This window comes from Dasypus novemcinctus, chromosome 1, assembly GCF_030445035.2.
Source record: "Dasypus novemcinctus isolate mDasNov1 chromosome 1, mDasNov1.1.hap2, whole genome shotgun sequence".
NCBI lineage: Eukaryota > Metazoa > Chordata > Mammalia > Cingulata > Dasypodidae > Dasypus > Dasypus novemcinctus.
Window position 1 is genome coordinate 77,493,898 of NC_080673.1, and position 12,393 is coordinate 77,506,290.

General features: G+C 37.9%; 1 protein-coding gene across 11 annotated transcripts in view; it reads left to right on the forward strand.

Moving 5' to 3' along the window:
- Positions 1-12,393, forward strand: part of PRDM5 (PR/SET domain 5) — a 291,517-nt gene that overhangs the window by 149,545 nt on the left and 129,579 nt on the right. The gene's annotated exons all lie outside the window — the stretch shown is intronic.

Genomic DNA, 12,393 nt, shown 5'->3' on the forward strand with positions numbered 1-12,393 from the left:
AAACTTCAGTCATTGATTCCATGGGGTTATGGCTGTCTTACTAATGGAATTGTGACTCTCAAGCAGTGGTAAGGTGGGTTGGCCATGTAAGGCTGTAGTTCCTCAAGAGCCTCATCTTAATTTTTATATTCTTTTCTCTTTGGAATAGGTTGTTTTCTCTTTTACCCAGCTTAAAGAAACTTTTCTTCAGTGTCTCTGTAGTTTCTATTTTTCGTGAATGGGAGGCCTTTTAAAGAAGTCAGTTATAAAGCTGGCAGTAAAAATTTAATTGACAGACATTGTAAACAGCTAGGTGACACACACTTTATGTTACTCTAGGTTTATCGTGTGGCCCAGTGGGACAGTAATGTACTTATAATATGGAAACTTGAGGATTCAATAACAGAACTTTTTGTTTTTTGAAGAATAGTTCTAAAAAGCATACCTCTGAAATATTTTCTCCAAATTTATTTTATCTCAAGTTATTTCCCCCTGAATTTTATGATAACTTCTTTCCCTGCACATGACCCAAGAAGAAATAGCATTTCCAGTAAAATCCTTACTATAGAGCAGGGGTTCTTAATCAGGGGTCAGGGGTCCAAGAGCTTGAAGTGAAAAAGATCAACTTATTATCTTTATTATCTTTATTTTCTCTGACCTCTAACTGAAATCTAGAATTTCCTTCACTTATGAATGTATGCAATAAATAAATTTCAGTAGTATTCATTTCACCTGATGGGCAAAGGGGTCCGTGCAACAAAAAATGTTAAGAACCCCTATAGAGAAACATATTTCATTGGTAGTCAAGATTATCATATTTAATTGTGAATATTCTTGATGGAATTTTTGTTCTGCTCTCACAAAATTGGAATTTGATCTAGCACATAGAGCCACATTACCATCCAGAAAATCTACATTCCCAATTACTTTATATGATATTGCCTGTTCTTACCCTTTAGTCACCATTGAATAATACCTGTTTTCTTTACTTTTGCTCATAGATCACAAATATTATCTTTGTTATTAAGTTTTTGTTTCTTTTATGTTTCCATGGCTTTAAGTATAAATACCATATGTAATTTAACATCTCCAAATTTTAAAATATGTTATCAATATTCAAATATTTAACTGCCTACTAGGAAACGTTTGATAATTATTTGAATGTGTCTGAAATAGAGAACTCCTTAACTTTTACCCAAACTTGTTTCTTCCCTGGTCTTTCCTGCATAATCTGTACTTCCATTTGCTCGGGTTACAAATCTTAAAGACATATATACTACCTCCTTTCTACCATACTCAAGTACATCCACAAAACCTCTCACTTTCACAATATATCAAGAATCCTACCATTTTCCTTCTGTGGCTACCACCCTGCTATAAGACTTTCTCATCTCCTGTTTGGTTTATTGCTCTTACTTCTCTGATTTCTCTGTTTCTTCTCATCCTCTTACATCTTATTCTCAGCACAGCCTCTATAGTATCCTGTTCAATGGCAGGCAAATTATGCCACTCATCTGTTCCAAACCCTTTAGAAAGTTTTTTTTTTAACTTTATTTTTAGAGACGTTTTAGATTTATATTTCCAGAAAAATTACACAGAAAGTATAGGGAATTCCCATATAAGCCCTGCACTCCTACACATAGTTACCACCATTATTGGTATTGTTGGTTAGTACATTTGTTCCAATTGAACAAATACTGAAGCTTTGCTACTAACTAAAGTCTGTAGTTTATATTAGGATTTATACTTTGTGCTGTGTAGTACCATAGGCCTTTACATTTGCATAGTGTCATGTGTCCCTCATTGCAGTATTATACAGAAGAATCTCCAGGCCCAATATGCCCTGTGCCACCCATTCATTCCTCTTTCCCTTCTTTCCCTGGCTACCCCGTCATATCAGTGTTACAAGTTCTTCTGCCATGTCATATGGTAATGCTATGCTTAACTTTCTGAGGACTAGCTGAGCTGTCTTCCACAGCAGCTGCCCCTTTTCTAAAAGATTTATTTTTATTTATTTATTCCTCCTGTCCTCATTGTTTTGTGCTTACTGTCTACTCTCTGTGTCCATTTGCTGTGTGCTCCCTGTGTCTACTTGTCTTCTCTTTAAGAGGCACTGGGAACTGAACCTGGGAACTCCTGTGTGGGAGAGAGGTGCCCAATTGCTTGAGCCACCCCAGCTCCCTGCTTAGTTGTGTCTCTCACTGTCTTTCCTCTTTGCGTCATCTTGTTGCATCAGTTCTCTATGCCTGCCTGCTGCCCATTGTGCCTGCTGTCTGTCTTGCTTGTCTTCTCCAAGAGGCTCCAGGAATAGAACCCAGGAGCTCCCATGTGGTAGGCAGCGCAATCACTTGAGCTACAACTGCTTCCCCAGCTGCACCATTTCACATTCACAGCTGTAAAGAATGAATGTTCCTATTTCTCCTCATCCTCTCCAACATGTGTTTTCCATTTTTTAAAATAGTACCCATTCTACTGGGTGTGAAATGGTATTTTGTGGTTTTGACTTGCATTTCTCTAATGGCTAATAATGTTAAGCAACTTTTCATTGTTTTTTGGTTACTTGTTTATCTTTTTTGGAGAAATGTCTATTCATATCGTTTGCTTATTTTTTAATTGGTTTCATTGCTTTTTTGTTGAATTGTAGTATTTCTTATTTTATTTTATTTTATATTTTTATTTATTTCTCTCCCCTCCCCGCCCCCCCCCCCCCAGTTGTTTGTTCTCTGTGTCTATTTGCTGCGTCGTCTTTGTCCGCTTCTGTTGTTGTCAGCGGTATGGGAATCTGTGTTTCTTTTTGTTGCATCATCTTGTTGTGTCAGTTCTCTGTGTGTGAGGCACTATTCCTGGGCAGGCTGCACTTTCTTTCACGCTGGGCAGCTCTCCTTGCGTGCATCAGCACTGCGCATGGGCCAGCTGCACACGGGTCAAGGAGGCCTGGGGTTTGAACCACGAACCTCCCATGTGGTAGACAGACGCCCTAACCACTGGGCCAAGTCTGCCACCTTATTTTAGATATTAAACCTTTATCAGATATATGGTTTCCAAATATTTTCTCCCATCCTTTCATGATTTGATGCACAAAAGTTTTTAATTTTGTTGAGGTATCATTATCTATTTATTCTTTCTTGGCTTGTACTTTTGGTGTAAAGTGTACAAAACTATTGTCTAACACAGAGTCCTGAAGTTGCGTCCGTATATTTTCTTCTAGGAGTTCTTTAGTTTTGGTTTTTATATTTAGGTCATTGATCCATTTGATTACTTTAGCCTCTTAATACATTTTAAAAACTGGAAGTATGAGTTCTCTCATTTTGTTCTTTTGCAAAATAACTTTGCATCCTTTGGTCTTGTTATCCTTCCATATAATTGTGATGACAGGCCTTTATAATGGTGTAAAGAAGGCAACCCAATTTTAAAAAGTGGACAATAGACTTGAATACATGCCTTTCCAAAGAGGAAATACAAATGGCCAAAAAGCACATGAAAAAATGTTTAGCATTACTAGCTATTAGGAAAATGCAGATCAAAACTACAAGGAAATATCATTTCACCCTTATAGAATGACCATTATTAAAAGCAAACAAATGTGTAACCAACAAGATGGCGGCAGAATAAGGAGCCCCTAGAGTCAGCTCCTGCTACAGGACAGCTAGCAAACACCCAGAGTTATCTGGTGCTAGCTTAAGTACCTGTTTGAGGACTTCGGGAGGCAGAAGAGCATCCTGCAACATCCTTGAAGGAATGGAGGGAGGAGACTGCCAATCTGCAGAGAAGATTCATAAGTAGTGTGCTCCATGCCACGAGGCTTGTGCCATCCTCCACGGGAGGCACGAGCCACCTTGGGAGCTGTTTCGTGGCTGGAATTGAAAGCTCCACTCCCCAAAAAAGGGGGAGGAAGAGACAGTTGGGCACAACTTCAGCTACTGATGAGTAAATTCAGTGAGCTAAAGTATAATCCTGACAAGAGCTAAAGTTTGACTCTGTCCAAGTCAGAAAGAGACCAGTAGCTGCCATCTTTGACTTCTTGCCTGGCACGAGGGGAAGTGGGACAGACTGAAAATCACACTCCTGGAGGGGACTGGCTTCTTTCCATCCAGATCAGATTGTAGCTCTAGTCTAGGCCCCAGCACCACCTCCAGCAGGGAGGAAGCTGTGGCGACCTGCACCAGCCTCTCTGGGAAATTACTGGCCAAGCTGCGGAGGCTGGTGATTATCCTACTGTGGTGGTGCAAGCTGCCCCAAGATCTCTTCTGTGGCTGGAATTTGAAGCTCCATTTCCCAAAAGCAGGGGAGGAGGAGACGGTTGGCTACTCATTTTGGCTACTGATTAGTAGATTTGGCTGGCTAAGATATAACCCTGGGAAGAGCTGGGGTGTGAATCTGCCCAAGTCAGAAAGAGGCTGATGGCTGTCATTTTGACTCCACCCCCAGCAAGAGGGGAAGCCAGGCTGACCAAAAATCACAGTGACAGTAGGAAGTGGTTTCTTTCACCCAGATCAGCCTGCAGCCCTAGACTAGGCTTCAGCCCCACCTCTGGCAGGTAGGAGGCTGGTGGGCCCTGTACCAGCCTACCCAGCTAACTGCAGGTACCTTTGGCTCAAAGACTGAATAATTGGAAGTCTACTGGGGCAACTGCGGTCATCTTGAACCCATACTGCATAGATTGCTGCCCATACCTGAAGCTCCATCCCTGATCAAGGCAGGGGAGAAAAGCATGGGAAGCTTCACCAGTCACTCTGGGCTACTACAGCCTAGGCTTGCACGGCTTGGATTATTTCGCACAGCTGTGACTCTGCCCTACCCCTGGCAAAGGAAGAAGTTGGGAGAAGCTTCATTGGTCCCTGGGGCAATCAGGGCAGCTTGAGCCTCCACAGCTTATAGCACCAATTACTTCCTTGGCTCCTACTGCACAACCAGCGAGGGAGAAAGAACAGGAAGCGCTAAACTAAAAGGAAAAGCTGCATCCAGAATAAATACTCTAGTAAGCCAGATGCCAAGACACAAACAAAAAATTACAATGCACACCAGGAAACAGGAAGCTATGGCCCAATTAAAGGAACAAGATAAGCCTCCAGATGACATAAAGGAGTTGAGACAACTAACCATAGATGTTCAAACAAATCTCCTTAATAAATTCAATGAGATGGCTAAAGAGATTAAGGATATTAAGAAGACACTTGATGAGCACAAAGAAGAATTTGAAAGTATACATAGAAAAATAGCAGATCTTATGGGAATGAAAGGTACAATCGATGAAATTTAAAAACCAATGGAATCATATAATAGCAGATTTGAAGAGGCAGAAGAAAGGATTGGTGAACTTGAAGAAATGGGCTCTGAAAGTGAACATGCAAAAGAACAGATGAAGAAAAGAATGGAATAAATTGAAAAGGTTTCAGGGAACTAAATAACAGCAAAATGCATGCAAACATATGTGTCATGGGTATCCCAGAAGGAGAAGAGAAGGGAAAAGGGGCAGAAGTAATATTTGAATAAATAATCATAGAAAATATCCCAGCCCTATTGAAGGATTTAGATATCCATGTCCAAGAAGCACACATACTTGTACCCAAAAAAAATCAAAATAGACCAGTTCTGAGACATATACTAATCCGAATGTCAAATGCCAAAGACAAAGAGTATTCTGAGAACAGCAAGAGAAAAACAATGCATAATATATAAGGCATGCCCAATAAGATTAAGTGCTGATTTCTCACCAGAAACCACGGAGGCAACAAGATAGTGGTCTCATATACTTAAGAAACTGCAAGAGAAAAACTGCCAGCTAAAAATCTTATATCCAGCAAGACTGTCTTTCAAAAACAAGGGCGAGATTAGAATATTCACAGATAAACAGAAACTGAGAGATTTTCTAAGCCAGAGATCAGATTTTCAGGAAATAACAAAGTGTGTGCTAGAGCCTGAAAAGTAAAGACAGGAGAGAGGGGCTTGGAAGAGAGTCTAGAAATGAAGATTACATCTTTAAAAGTAACTAAAAGTGTCAAAAGAGTGGTGAGAATAAAATATGATAGATAAAACTCAAATAGTGAGGAATAAACTTAACGAATGATGTAAAGCACTTGTATTCAGAAAACTGCAACTCAATGTTAAAAGAAATTTAAAAAGGCCTAAATAATGAAGAACATTCCATGCTTATGGACTGGAAGACTAAATATCATTAAGACATCAGTTTGACATTCTACTCAAATTGAGATACAGATTCAATGGAAACCCAATAAAAAATTCCACCAGCATTTTTTTAAAAAGTTGAAAACACGGTTATCAAATTTATTTGGAAGGGTAAGGGGTCCTGAATAGCCAGAAATATCACTGAAAGGAAAAGTGAACCTTTATCTCCAGACTTTAAATAATACTAACTAGCTATAGTGGTAAAAACAGCATGATACTGGCATAAAGACAGACACATAGATCAACGGATCCAAATTGATGGTTTGAAAACATACCCTCACATGTATGGTCAAGTGATTTTTGACTAGCTTGTCACACCCACACAGCTTGGGCAGAACAGTCCATTCAACAACTGTGCTGAAAGAATTGGATATCCATACCCAAAAGAAGGAAAGAGGACCCCTATCTCAACACCTTATCCAGAAATTAACCAAAATGGATCAAATACCTGAAATAAAAGCAAGAACTATAAAACTTCTAGAAGAAATTGTAGGAAAATATCTTCAAGACCTGGTGGTAGATGGTGGATTCTTAAAGGAGATAGGAGGACTGAAATGGACTACTAATGTTTAATGTATGTAGAAGTTTTAACTAGCTTTACTGTAAAAGTATGGAAATGTATAGAGTGGATGATAACAAATAGTGAGTAATAGCTAGTTTATAAATGGGGATGTGGCTGAAAATGGTAGTCTATGTATGTAAATGCCAATTGAGAAAAATCTAGGAACTGAATAGCACAGTAAACTAAGGGGCGGATGAGAATTGTGGTTGATGGTACAGATCCAAGAGTGTCCTTTGTGTGGTAGAGCAAATCTACATCACTGCAGGGTGTTGAGAATGTGGAGAAGCATGGGAAAAATACAACTAGAGTGACCTATAGACTGTGGTTAAAAGTAATAATATAATATTTTTGGATCTATGCCAAAGATGTCCTGTGTTGATAATGAGACAGTATGGAAAATGTGAGCCAAATGTACGCTATGGACGTGGTAACAATCAGATGATGTTATCTTATCTGTAACAAATGTTCCACGACAGCGTGATGTGTTGATAGAGGGGTGTTGTTTGGGAAATCTACACATGTACATGATTGTTTTATAAGTTTATAAGTTTACAACTTCCATTATAAAAAATATATTTAAAAAATAGGGTGGGTTGGGTGAGAAAAACATCAAATGTAAGATGGGGGCTATAATTAGTAGTAAGATTTTGACAATACTCTTTCATAATTTGTAACAAACGTCTCATGACAATGCAAGGTGTTGGTGGAGGGTTGATGTGTGGGACCCCTGTATGATGTTATGCATGTTTGCTTTCTAAGTTCACAACTTCTACTATATACTTAATTGTTTATGTATGCTCACATATAAATGATATAAAGATAATAATAGGTTGGTCTGGGGAACATTTACTTTGGTTGCTAGTAATATTTGACAGTGCTCTTTGATAAGTTGAAAAAGTTTAACAACAATGAAAGATACTGGTGGTGGGGTGAGTTATGAGAGTCTATATGGTATTGTATATGTTTGTTTTGTAAGTTCACAACTGTTACTGTACACTTGTTATTTATGTATGTTTGTATATGAGTGATATAATTCAATAAATTAATTAAAAAACAAAGAAAACAACTTTATAATGTTGACAAAATTTCTGTCTCTTCTATTTCAGATTGTTTTTCATTTGTTCTTTACACTGGGCCATGTCTTCCTGTTTCTTAGTATGACTTCTAATTTTTTGTCAGTGTTTAGGTATCTGTTTATCTTGATGGGCTTTTTCAGATGGCTTAGCTTCTTTTTCTACTCTAGGTTTTTATTTTGTTTTGTTTGTGTTAAGGTTCCTCTTGACATGTGGTTCCACTTATTCTATATGCTTATAGTTGCCTGTGGTCCTGTAAAAAAAAGTAAGATCATAGAAAAGGAATGTGAGAAGAGAAAAAGAATAACAGTAAGAATTTAAAAGATAGAAAAGGAACCATACAAGTGCCAGTAAAATAAATAATAAGAGTGAAAGATCATAAATGATACAAAGGAATAAAACTAAAAAATGAAACAAGAGAAAAGTAGGACAAAATAAAAGACTGGAAAGATGAGAAGAAAACAAATGAAGACCAAACAAGAAAAGCTGGATTGAAAGAAAAGCAACAGAAGAGGGAAAAATGAAAGAAAGAAAAGAAAGAAAGAAACTAAGGATAAAAAATAAGGAAAAGAAGGAAACAAAGAAAGTAAAAGAACAACAAACAGAAAACAAAAACAAAAACCAGGCAAACAGGCTTCCCTCTTAGGCACCTAGGAACCATCTCATGCTGCTGGTGCTCATCAATCACCCTGCAGCCTGCCCTCCCCAGATAAAGTACCTAGTCTTAGGGAATAAAATAACTAAAAAAAAAGAAGTGCGCAATAAAAAATAACAGATTGAGAAACCTAAAACAACAGATAAAATCTTGTCTATAGGTTTACTGTCATAAGGAGCCAGCTGGCTGCTTGACAACCTGGTGGATCACTCTCTGGATCCCTTCTCTTAGGAGGTACCTGGAATTGAACAAGGCACCTACTATATGTAAAGTAGACTTTCCTACATAGACTACACCAACTCCATAGGTTAGGTAGGCTTCTGAAAGCTTATCTGGCTCTCTCTGCACCTTTCCCTCAGACAAGCTGGGCTTCTAACAGTTCGCCTGCTCTCTTTCCTGGTTTCCTTCTCCCAGGCTGGTTGGGCCCATCTCCACCCAGCTGCTCACTGACCTAGTTTCTCTCTCTCCCAGGTCTGTTTGGTCTGACTGCCTGCCTGATTAGGTTCCCCCATCCTCTTTCCCTGGGACCCCTTCAGCAATGGCTGGGATCTTTTGTGATTCAAGGAGGGCTCAGCTGGCCAAACTCATGGGCGAGAAGCCATTCTCCACCCTCCACCAGACCTCTCTTCCTCCCAGGGAATGCTCCACTCAGTTGGCTGCAGCAAACCAGGGGTTATACCAAGGCTATTTGCCTTGAGAGAGGGGTATATGTGCTGTTTCCAGCCACAGGGTGAGTAACTCATGGTTTTCATCTGACCTCTTTGTCTCTCTATCCCTCGTCTTCCTGGTTGATGTGTAGCACTCTCCGGCTCTGCACATCCCCAAAGCAGTTCCCTCGGATAGCTTTTTGTCCTTCTCCATTGTTTTTGTGAGAGAGTTGAGCCCTGCCTACCTACTTTGTTGCCAACTTCCTTGAAGTCATTTATTTTTTAATGTAAGCATTTAGGGCTACAAATAACCCTCTGAGCACTGCTTTTGCTGTATCGCATTTTTTTTTTCCTTTGTAATTTGCCCCTTTATTAATATATAATGACCTTCTTCATCCCTTATAAAAGTTTTGCATTTAAACTCTATTTTGTCTGATATTAATATCACCAGTCCAGATCTTTTTTGGTTAGTTTGTATGGAATATCTTTTTCCAACCTTTCTCTTTCATTCTGGTTGTGTCCATCTGAGATTATTCTCTTGCAGAGAGCATATAGATGGCTCATCTATTTTTTTCCGTTCTGTATCTTAAAGATATTTTTTCTTTATTCTTAAAAGAAATTTAGATTGCATAAATGTCACAATGAAAATATAGGGGATTCTGATATACCCCACCCCCTCTCCCCATCCTACCCTTTCCCCCATTAATAAGATCTTTCATTAGTATGGTACATTTGTTACAATTGATGAACATATATTGAAAAATTGCTACTAAGCATGATCTATAGTGTACATTATATTTTTTAACAAATCAATTTTATTGATACATATTACTAAAACATAAATCCATTTAAAGTGTACAATCAATGGTATTTAATATAGTCACATAGTTGTGTATTCATCACCCCAATCATTTTTAGAGTATTTTCACTATTCCAGTAATAATAATAATAATAATAATAAATACAAACCAACCAGCCAACCAAACAAACAGACTTCATCACCTCTGAATCTCTCTATGCTTCCCCTGCCATACATAGCTTCTATTCTGTTTCCTTCTCTCTAGTATATTTGTGTTTATATTTTGTAAAAACAATCTTATATATGCAATAAACCATATTCATATTTTACATAAGGTCTCACTATGTTATACAGTCCCATGTTACAAGTTTTAGCTTTCCTTCTAGTAACAAAAATGTCCTTAGGGTTTCCCTTTCAACCTCTGTCATACACATATAAAGCTCTGCCAGTCAAAAACAGCATCATGCGCTCTCACCATTTCCTTTTATTTTCAAGAATTTTCAAATAACCTTTTAACCAGTTCGGCACAGATTAAATATCAGTTTTCCATTCTCTACCCTCATTCCATTATCTCGTGACCTATATTACAGTTATTAATTCCATGAGTTTATGTAATATATTTAGTTCATAATAGTGCAGTTATACAGTATACAGTATTTGTCTTTTTCTGTCTGGCTTGCTTCACTCAACATAATATCCTCCACGTTCATTCATGTTGTCATAAGCTTCATGACTTCATTTCTTCGCACTGCTGCATAATATTCTGTTGTGTGTATACACCACAGTTTATCCATTCATTAGTTGATGGACACCTAGGTTGTTTCCAACTTTTGGCAATTGTGAGTAACACTGCTATGAAAATCGGTACACATATGTCTCTTTGTTTCTCTTGTCTCAGTTCTTCTAGCTATATACCTAGCAATGATATTGCTGGCTCCCATCGCAAGTCCATATTCAACTTCCTTAGGAACTGCCAAACAGTCCTCCACAGTGGCGGTACCATTCTACATTCCCACCAACAGTGAATAAGCATTCCTATCTCGCCACATCCTCTCCAACATTTATGGTTTTCCGATTTTTTAATGGTGACCAGTCTAATAGGTGTGAAATGATATTGCATTGTAGTTTTGATTTACATTTCCCTAATTGCTAGTGACGTAGAACATTTTTTCATGTGTTTCTTCACCATTTGTATTTCTATTTCTTCTTTCAACAATTATATTTTCAAGCATTTTGCCCACTTGTTAATCGGATAGTTGGACATTTTATTGTCGAGATGTATGATCTCTTTATCATTGATATTAAATCCTTATCAAATATGTGATTGCCAAATATTTTCTCCCATTGAATTGGCTGCCTTTTTTCCCTTTTGACAAAAGTCCTTTGAGGTGCAATTGTTTAATTTTTGAGGGAGTCCCATTTCTCTGTTTTTTCTTCTGTTACTTGTGCTTTATGTTTAAGATTTAAGAAATTACTGCCTACCACAAGATGTTGAAATGTTTTCCTACATTTTCTTCTAGTCATTTTGTGGTTGTTGTTTTTATATTTAGGTCCTTCGTCCATTTTGAGTTAATTTTTGTGTAAATGGGAGATAGGAATTTTCTTTCTTTCTTTTGTATATGGCTATCTAGTTCTTCCAGCATTTGTTGAATAGATTGTTTTGGCCCGTTTGGGTGGGCTTAACAGCCTTGTCAAAAATCACTTTACTGAAGATGTGAGGGTGTATTTCTGAGTTCTCTATTCTGTTCCATTGGTCAGTGTGTCTCTATGTCAGTACCTTGCTGTTTTTTTTACCACTGTAGCTCAGCAATAGATTTAACATCAGGAAGTGAGACATTTTTGACTATTAGGGGCCCCTCACCCTTCCAAATAAGTTTGATTATTGGCTTTTTGACTTCTGCAAAAAAGTCTGTTGGGATTTTTACTGGGATTGCATTGAACCTGTAAATAAGTTTGGGTAGCATTGACTTCTTAATGATAGTCTTCCAATCCAAAACACCAAATATCTTTGCCTTTATTTAAGGCTTCTTCCATTTTTTTTTGCAATGTTTTATAGTTTTCTGAATACAGGTCCTTTATGTCCTCGGTTAAGTTTATTCCTAAATATTTTATTGTTTTGTTATTATAAGTGGAATTTTTTTTCTGTTTTCCTCCTCAGATTGCATATCAGCAATGTATGGAAATGCTATTGATATTTGCATATAGCTGTATCTGGCCACTGTGCTGAACTAGTCAGTTAGTTATATTACTTTGTTATGGATTTTTCAGGATTTTCTAGATAAAGGATCATGTTGCCAGCAAATAGTGAAAGTTTTACTTCTTCCTCCCCTATATGGGTGCCTTTTATTTCTTTATCTAGCCTAATTGCTCTAGTTAGAACCTCTAGCACAATATTGGATAACAATGTGTCTGTGGGCATCCTTGTCTTGTTCTTTGTCTTAGCAAGAAAGCTTTCAGTCTTTCACCATTGAGTATAAGGCTAGCTGTAGGTT